The sequence below is a fragment of the Camellia sinensis genome, chromosome 15 (assembly GCF_055761805.1).
Source record: "Camellia sinensis isolate YWXY chromosome 15, ASM5576180v1, whole genome shotgun sequence".
Classification (NCBI taxonomy): Eukaryota; Viridiplantae; Streptophyta; class Magnoliopsida; order Ericales; family Theaceae; genus Camellia; species Camellia sinensis.
Window position 1 is genome coordinate 55,803,224 of NC_138975.1, and position 9,563 is coordinate 55,812,786.

Consider the following 9,563-nt stretch of genomic DNA (forward strand, 5'->3'; position numbering starts at 1 on the left):
TAGAAACACACCTAGAAAGAAAAATGACAAGTTAAGCACCTTTGGGGCGTGTGTTCAAGTGTATCTGTCACGTGCTTTTGTAAGTCTTGTGTTATCGCCCGCCTGATCAATCTATTCTGCCCAAGTGCTCTGTTCAGCTTCTGGAGCTATCTATGAGTAACAATTCTGTAAAGCTATGTTTGACTATAAGTATTTTCTAAATAAAATGATATGATATGCTCTGTTTTTTGAAATGATATTTTCTATATAGATAAATTATTGTCCTATTTTTGAAATGTATTTGTGGCATGAGAAACAATACCATGGCCAATATGCACGCGGCCTTTGCCCGAGCGAAATAATACCGTGGTATATGTTCATATGGCCCTTGCCCGGGAATAACAATATCGAGGCCTATATTCACGTGGCCCTCACTTAGGGGATACAATACCATGGCTATATGTGCACAAAGATGTTTACCTTATGGTCGTCGATACCAACTATCCATGTGGGTCATATGACCAATCTGATCTATAAGCTAATAGATCCTTATGAATTCTATATAAGTATGTGAATCTGTATCTGATATGAACTCTGATTTCTGAATTTGTGATGGACATCATTCATAAACCCTTTACTCCGTTGTTATTCATTTAGCTTCAGCTCACTGTATTATTTATGTATGTAGGTGATCAAGTGCGGGATCAAGCATAAGTTGCTAGCCTAGAGTTCTATTTTGGTAAGCCAACCATCGTGCCTCCCGAGGAGGTTTCTAAATTAAGAAGTGGTCAAGTTTGGTGAATCATGTTTAAGACTTTTGTTTTCTTTTATTTTGTCTGAACAAGTATCTATATATGAGATAAATAAGGCTAAGACCTGTTTTGTTTTATTTGTGTTAGGGTGATGTAAGACGGATGCATTTATGATGTCACATGTATATGTAAATTAATTTTAAATTTTTTGTCACATATATGTCTACACAACCCTATGGACATTGTATTTTGATATTTGCTTCCACTAGTTGCCCCTTAATTTTGTTAATCTATTTCAAAGGCCTTTGGTAATCTTAGGATTACAGGCCGATTACGATGCTAAACCTATAGGGGCGGGTGCGGGTCGTGACAAAAATACTTTTTTTCATTTATGGTTTGGGATTGGTAACCCCGTGGTTGTTGTATTATGTATTTTTGAAGAAAAGATTTGGTTTTAATGAATTTTCAAAGGTTAATCAAAAACTTGTTTTCATTACTGGGCGGTTACAATGCTAAACCTATCGAGGCGGGTTGGGGTCGTGACAAAAATACTTGTTTTCATTTATGGTTTGGGATTGGTAACCTCACGGTTGTTGTGTTATGTTTTTTTGAAGAAAAGATTTTGTTTTAATGGATTTTCAAAGGTTAATCAAAAACTAGGGTTTTGGATGCTTTTATGGGAAAATGATGGAATTAAAATGGTTGTGGGATTTTGGTCGAAATGAGGTGAAACCAAATGGTGAAACCATGTGGGGGTGTTAAAATAGAATTAAGTTGACCTACGTGTCCTTGGTGTAAGACCTATAACCCGCGTGGTAGGTGTCGAGCCTTCTGGTTAATGCCGATAAAAATGGCACAATGACTTGTATTGTTACTATTATGAACACTAGTCGTGGGGATTTATTCATTATATTTACCACTTGTATGTTTTGAAAGAATATTGTTGATTTGGAAAGATCTTTTGGAAATGTCGCATTATATTGTTTCACAGAGGAAAAAAAGCCTTTTATCATGACATTTCATGTGCATACAACTTATGACATTGTTAAGCTTCATACATGTCATTAAGTTTATTTCTACTAGGATTTATGCTCACCTTACGAGGGAAACCACTTTCAGGTGAACTGGTGTGCCTCTGCCAAGGTGATGACTTGGGATGATCTTGGAGCTTGAGGCTCGTATGTTTTGTTTCTTTGGTTATTTGTTTGTAATTTAAGCCACGGGCTTCTTTGTATTGAGTAGTGACTCATTTGTTGTAACCGGCCAAGGCCCTGGAAACTTGTAGCCTTTAAGGCATTAAACTGTAATAGTTTAATTTTATTCATTTTATAGGACTAAAAGAATGTACTAAGGCACGTGTTGGAAATGATGTTGTATAATCATATTGTTGTTGTGTTCCGTTTGTAAGCAATATTATAATAGAGTAGAACGTCTACTTATTTTAGGGCGTTACCACTTGATATCAGAATGTACCGATTTTGAATACTTTAGGTATGTGGGAAGTGGTTCTTACTGCAATGGGTTTGTCTCGCTTGATAGAGATGTTGTATGCTCAGTATGCTAAATGATAACATGTTTACCTGGCTAAGTGGGTATGGAATTGGATCCTTAGGATGTGATTTTTGTCTGTTAAACACTTGGAGGTCTTATTAGAAGGACACTTAATCAATGTTCGTTCTAATAGGAATTCTTGGGGTTTCGTGGAACAAATTTTTATCTTAAGGATATAATTCGTGTGTGACTATGTGACTAAGTGCTTATGTGGAATGCATTTGGTGTTGTAATGCTGTAAAGTGTATGAGATTTTATTGGGGGCACCTTTCGATGTGTGCTAAATTGTTGTGCTTGCCTTTGATTAGGATGTCTAGGCGAGGATGAGACGACATTTCTCCTTTCACATGGGAAGAATTGAGGAAGTCATTTCTAGAGTTGTGCCAAGGTACTACATCTTTGGCACAATTTGAGGCATGGTTTACCAACCTATCGAGTTTCGCTCAGAAGTTGGTAGAGATTGAGGAGCTCCGTTGTGTGCAGTTTGAGAGTAAGTTATGTGAGGATGTTCGAGAAAGGATTGTTGGGTCCTGGTATAGGAATTATCGTGCGCTTGTGGAAGTGGCGACTTACGTAGAGGCCGCAGTATTAGTCATGGGGCAGAGTGGGGAGAAGGCCACATCGGTAACTTTTGCAGCTTAGGGTTGTGGTAGACCTAGTAGGAACCAAAGGAGAAAGGCAAGGTTATTGCCCCAACCAATAGTTACATCAACGAGATCATCTAGCCAACTGGGACTTTGGGCGATCAAGTGCTCATAGGAGGAGCAGTCATTAGGATCCTTACCGGTTCAGACTTCGAACCATTCATGTATTTGGGGACCGCCTAATTGCTATGCGTGTAATCAATCAGGTCATACTAGGCATTTTTGTAGGCAACTAGGGACTTCTTTAGGAGTTCCACAATCTAGTCGGGTTCAACCTTATCCGTCTGGGCATGGGGCAATACCAATACCAGAGCCAAGTAGGCCAGACTTCAAAGGCCTTTGGAGGGTCAAACTTTTATCCTCAGAGTGGGGAGATGCATGTTTGTTTCAAGTGTGGCCAGCTAGGTCGCGTCTGTCGCTCTTGTCCTTGACGTCAGAATTCTGGGGGTGTTCCAGGGGTTAAGAATGACCAGTCTTGGCAATCTAGTTAGAAAGGTGATAGTGGTGTTGGCGGAGGGATGGTTGTTTTGGGTACTTAGTTTTGGTTACCTTGTTTTGTGACTGAAGGATAGACGGATGTAATAATTATGTGATCATTTTGTTTTGTAACCGGTATGGTGTGGAACGTTGTAATATTATGACTTTTGTTTATGCACGTATCTATAGTGTGTTTTTTATTTTTTTGAGTTGGATATGTTGTGATTTTGAGTTTTCCCTAATGTGATGAGTTGTTATGGAATTTGGAAATATTCATATTGATGGGTATGAACTATTATGTTTTGACTTGGGAATGTAATGGCCGGAGAGATTTATTTTGATTAGGGATTGTTTGCTATGTTAAATAATTTATGTTTGGTTGAAATTGATTTAGGACAGGTGGACAATAGAGTTGGTTGTGGAAGATGGTATTTTGAGGGTCATCATGACTAGTTAGAATATTGCGAGGGTAGAGTTATACCAGTCAGTATGTTCAGTTTGGTTGATATTGGCTTATGTTAGACGTATGAGTCTTAATTTGTTGCAGTGAAGGCTTCTTAGGAGAATAAAAGGATTATGTATTGTAATGACCGGAGAAATGTTGTGATTGTTGTCAGATACATGTGAATTGGTGTGGGTAGTGAACCTATTATGGACCTTATCAATCTTCGGTGTAGTGTTGTTGTATGTGATTTACATTGGTGGGTGTATATTGTTTGCAATGGGAATTGTGGGTTTGGGCCTCTAGAAGTCCACTTTGGACTTCAGGGAGGTGTGGGAGAAGTTGTAGAATCCCATTTAGGAATGTTTGGTGTTGGAATACTGTAGTTTTGGCACTAAATGTGGAGAGTGGTTGAATAGACGACATGTTTGATTCTAATAGGTCGGTGTAGGGTAACGTGTTGTTGTTATCATACCAAGAAGTCGGTTAGATGAATCGGTGTCTTTAGTACACCTTTAAGAATTCCTTATCAGGTTATTAGAAATTGATAGTGTTGGTGTTTGGGGTAGTTAAGAGTGGTTGGCGTGGAGTGACTTGAGTTTCGTATATAGAAAATTATTCCTAATCTACTAAGGACAGTTAGTTTCGTTTTATGGTGGTTATCATAATAATATATTCACATTTCATTTTGGGTTGGCGGTATACGAGAGTGTGTTGTTGTGGTTTGTGATGTGTTTCTTGTACTAAAGGTACAGCCTCTTTGCAAGCTTTGTCCGCAGAATAGGAGTGAGGGTTGTGAACCCGAGATGTTGATCTCTTGTTTGATTAGAATTGGGAGATATGGTAGTGGTACTAGGGCGGCTCATTTCATAGGTATATTCTGAGATTGGGTGGCAATGAGGCATTAAGAGAGTTAAGGGGAAGCTTTGGAAGTAATTATAGAGTCGAATATGTGTTAGGGTGACCTTTTGGCTGGGGTTGACAAGATCCTTTGTAAGTTTGAGATTTAGTGCAAATTGCTTTCTTTGGCTTGGTTGAGTTATCCTTTCTTTATAAGAGCGTATGGACAGTTTGTTAGTATTTGAGTTGTTTAGACCCCTTCATGATTAGTTAAGTTTGGAAGTATGAATTTTGGGCTCACGAGGTGAAATTCTGAAAGGCGTTGGATTCGAGGGAAGGTGGTGAGCTGAGGTAGTGGATATCAAGGGGTTCAAGTGTGTTGTTAACGAGGAAAGTCAAGGTAGTGACCAATATCTTGGGTAGGAAATCAGCACGAGTTGTAGTGAACCTAGTCCTTTATTAGTATTCTCTTGAAATCGGGCGAGTTAATCCTTAGATTTTTTTTTAATCTTATGCATATCTTAAGATCTTTTGTTTAGAGTGTTGTTATCCGGGCATGCATTTTGATCAGTACTGTTATTCCCTACATGGAAGCGAATGTGGTAGCTTGTTTTACTAGAAAGGATATAGTAACGGGTGGTCAGTGGGTGTCATAGTTGTGGTAATGGAATGTAATTTTCAGGTGATTTTCTACTATTGTTTAACCTCTTGATGTCATGTTTGACGTGTTCTATTTATATGTCATAACAGGATTACCATTTTATTCTTGAAATGATCATGTCGTTGGTCGAGTGACGGTTGGGAGTGTTATAAATTGAAGTATTTTGTAAGGGAAATAGGGAACTAAAACTTTTTCTTGTTGGGAATTGGATTGTTTCAAAATGGCGGTGAGTATATAATAATGGTCGAGGTTGGTTTCGGGAATTGTCTTATAGGTGTTATGGTTTGGGTCATGGCATAATAATAGTGTACAATTTTTTTTGTATGGCAAATAAAACTAACAAGAATAAAAGTTCATGATAGGTTTTGGTTGTTTTCAATTCCGGAATCTCGGTGTCTGTTGCAGCAAGTTTTGTTTATACAGAGAAAGTTGTATCTTAGAATTTGTGATGGGTGCTAAGCAAGGTTTTATTCTCTTTTGTGTGTTGTTGTCTTCCTCGACGTAGTTGGGTTATTGTGGATTAGAATTTCTCTTTTTGAGAGGTTTTGCTTTGGGAATGTCTATGTCGTCGTGTGAAGGGAAAGATGAAGATTTTGGGTGAGTAGAGCATTCAGGGTGGTTTTATGAGTTGAGGTGCCTTTGGATTCAAAGTAACTGAGTGTGATATTTGTTTGGACTTCCTTGCTTGAAGTGTTATTGGTACCTTATTATATTGTTATTTGTAAACATTGTATATGTTTTAGAAGAAGTATATGGTAATATTCAGTATTGAACACTTTGTTTATCATTGTTATGAGAATGGATAACCAGATGGGTCATGGTTCTGAATTGAATTAGTTCACATTGTAATGATTTATTTAAATACTGTGTTGTTATATTGATTTTTAAATTTGGGGGACGAAATTTCTTAAAGGTGGAGGTTATGACGATTCTAGTTTATATATAACCCGTTCATTGTTTTGGACCAAGAATTCTTATTCTTGAATGGTTGTTCATATCCCTATTCATCTTATTCCTTATTGAGTTTGGTTGTTTGTGTTAGCCCTAAGGTTATTCAAATTGATTTTGATTATTGACAAACTTCTTTATTTAATTTATTATGTATACAAATTGTGCTAGAAGATGTATGATTCTAGAAGTGTTATTTTTCAATGATTTTTGGCCCTTCAAAGCATAAGATTAGCACCTGTTTGCAAAACTCTATCTATGCTTAAAACAGGTCTAAGGGTCGATACCAAGATAGCACGGGTCGACACCAAAGTGAAGATCAAAATGCCTAACTGTTCCAGCTGCAAGGGTCGACACCAAAACAGCAAGGGTCGACACCAAAATTCAGTGTGCAATCCAACAACAGAGTCGACAACAAGAATGATAAGGGTCGACACCTGGAATACCTAGAACTCAACTCAGAGAAGAAACGAAAGCAAAGGGTCGATACCCAATCTATAGAGGTTGACACCTATAAATTTGGGTTTAAAAAATTCCACCTGCCAAATCAGATCCAGACTGTTGCAGATCATTTCTTAGCCACTTTTTTAGATTTGTGTGCAGAATACGTCATATCTTCTGACCACAGAACAAATCCTCTGGCACCATATCTTCTCCAAGAAGTTGACTTATGAGGTTGAGCATTAAATAAAAAGCTTATGCATTTAATGAAATCTCTCTTTTCAAGACCTGCCTACAGTCTGCCTTCTCTCTTTTCTGATCAAACACAGCTGGAGCAAATCCTTAATGATCTTCTCCAACGGATAGGAGATTCAAATCTTCTCTCTCTCTAACAGCTAGAAGCCATCAATATTATAAATATGAAGGTCTCCTTGTTCATTTAATACACTTCTTCAATACAACAACCCTAGAGCATTCAAGAGTAATCAAGAGATTTTAATATACTCCATTTGTACTTTCATTTTCATATTTGAGTGAGTCTTAAATAACTTGAGAGCTTACACTTTCATATCCATTTTTTGTGAGAGAACATTTGTAAAAGAGGAAAGTTGCACCTCTTATTCTTATTTCTTATTTTCTGAGTGACACACTTGTAAAGTGAGGCATTTAGTTGAGTGGTTCTCAACAGATTGAAGTAAGTCCTTATAAAAATCTACAAGCTATTGTTTGGTAACGTTTACGTTTTCAGTTTATATTTATAAAAATTTTATAAACTGGTATTTGTTTATTTTTTGTTTATTTTTAGAAAAACATAAATTGCAAACGCGTTTGGTAATTGACAAAATGTTTCAAAAATTTTTAAAATATAAAAAGAGTGAGAAATAGCAAGTGGTGGCAAGTGGCGGCGAAAGACGGTGGTGGAAAGTGGTGATGGTGGGTGGTGGGTAGCTGGTGGTGGCGGGTGGGTGGGTAGGTGACGGTGGCGAGTGGTGGGTGGTAACGAGTGGGTGGTGGTGGTGGTGGTTGTGGTGGTGGTGGTGGTGGTGGCGGGTGGGTGGCGGATGGCGGGTGGTGGTGGCGGGTAGGTAGTGGGTGGTGGTGGTGGTGGGTGGGTGGGTGGGTGACGGTGGCGGGTGGTGGGTGGTGGGTGGTAGCGAGTGCGTGGTGATGGCAGGTGGGTGGCGGATGGTGGTGGGTGGTGGCGGATGGGTGGTGATGGTGGGTGGGTGGGTGATAGTGGCGAGTGATGGGTGGTAGCAAGTGGGTGGTGGTGGTAGTAGTGGCGGCGGATGGTGGTAGCAGGTGCCGGGTGGTGGTGGGTGGTGGCGAGTGGTGGTGGTGATGATGGTGGTGGTGGGTGGGTGGGTGGGTGACGGTGGCGGGTGGTAGGTGGTAGGTGGTAGCGAGTGGGTGGTGGTGGTAGTAGTGGTGGGTGGTGGCAGGTGGGTGGTGAGTGGTGGCGGCAAGTAGGTGGCGGGTGGTGGTAGCGAGCGGTGGATGGTAGTGGCCGGTGGTGGGTGATGGCGGGTGGATAGCAGGTGGGTGGTGGTGGTGGCGAGGGGTGGATGGTGGTGGTGAGTGGGTGGTGGGTGGTAGGTGGTGGTGGCAGGTGGGTGGTGAGTGGTGGTAGCAGGTGGTGGTGGGGGGTGGGTGGTGGCGGGTGGTGGCGGAAGACGGTGGTGGAAAATTGTAGCGGGTGGTGGCTAGTGTTGGGTGGTAAAAAAAAAAAAAAAAACTGAAAACTCAAAATGAAAACACATTTTTTGTGTTTTCATTTTTTGGCCAAATTTATAAACTGAGACCACTGATTTATAAATCAAAAATTTTATCAAACAAGTTTTTATTTGAGTTTTTAAAATTTTTGTAAATATAAACAGAAAACAGAAAACGTAAGTGTTACCAAACGACACCTTAAGTAAAGCTTGGTGGTGCATCTATTCATAGTGAAGAAATTTTCAAGAAGGTGTCTTGAGGAATGGACGAGGGCTGGTGAGCCGAACCACTATAAATCCTTGTGTCAAGCTCTTCTTTCCTTTCCTTTTATTTTTCTGTGCATTAATTTATTGTCATCTGCCTTTAAACACTTAGTCTTTGCAAATTTATTTTTGGACCAAATTTTTAATTACCCAATTCACCCCCCCTCCCCTCTTGGATTTCCTTCCTAAATAACAATTGGTATCAGTGCCTCATCTCTACTATTGTGACTTAACGGTCTTAGAGTGATCTATGGCAACCCCTAGCTCCTCTCTTCCTAAAGGTCAAGCCTCAAATAGATCACCGTTCTTCAATGGCACAAATTTCAACTATTGGAAAACCCGCATGACTAAGCATATTCAATCTACCGACTATGAGGTTTGGAAAATCATATGTGATGGTCCTAAAGTCCCCACCAAAACCATAGATGGTTTGTTCGTCCCCAAACTTGAAAGTGAGTGGACTAGTGCTGATTATAAAGATATTCAATCCAATGCCAAAACTGTTAACATGTTATATTGTGCACTTGATACTACTGAGTTGAACAGAATATGCACTTATACAACTGTGAAAGAAATTTAGGATAAACTTGTTGTAACTCATGAGGGAACTACTCAAGTCAAAGAGTCTAGAGTAAGTTTGTTTGCTCACAATTATGAGCTCTTCAAGATAAAACCCAATGAGAACATATCCCAAATGTTCACTCGCTTTACAGACATTATAAACAGTCTTAAATCTCTTGGGAATACTTATACTAATGTAGAGATTGTCAGAAAAGTTCTCCAATCATTGCCAAAAAGTTGGGAGAACAAAGTTATTGCAGTGATAAAAACAAGAGACTTGTCAACATTGAG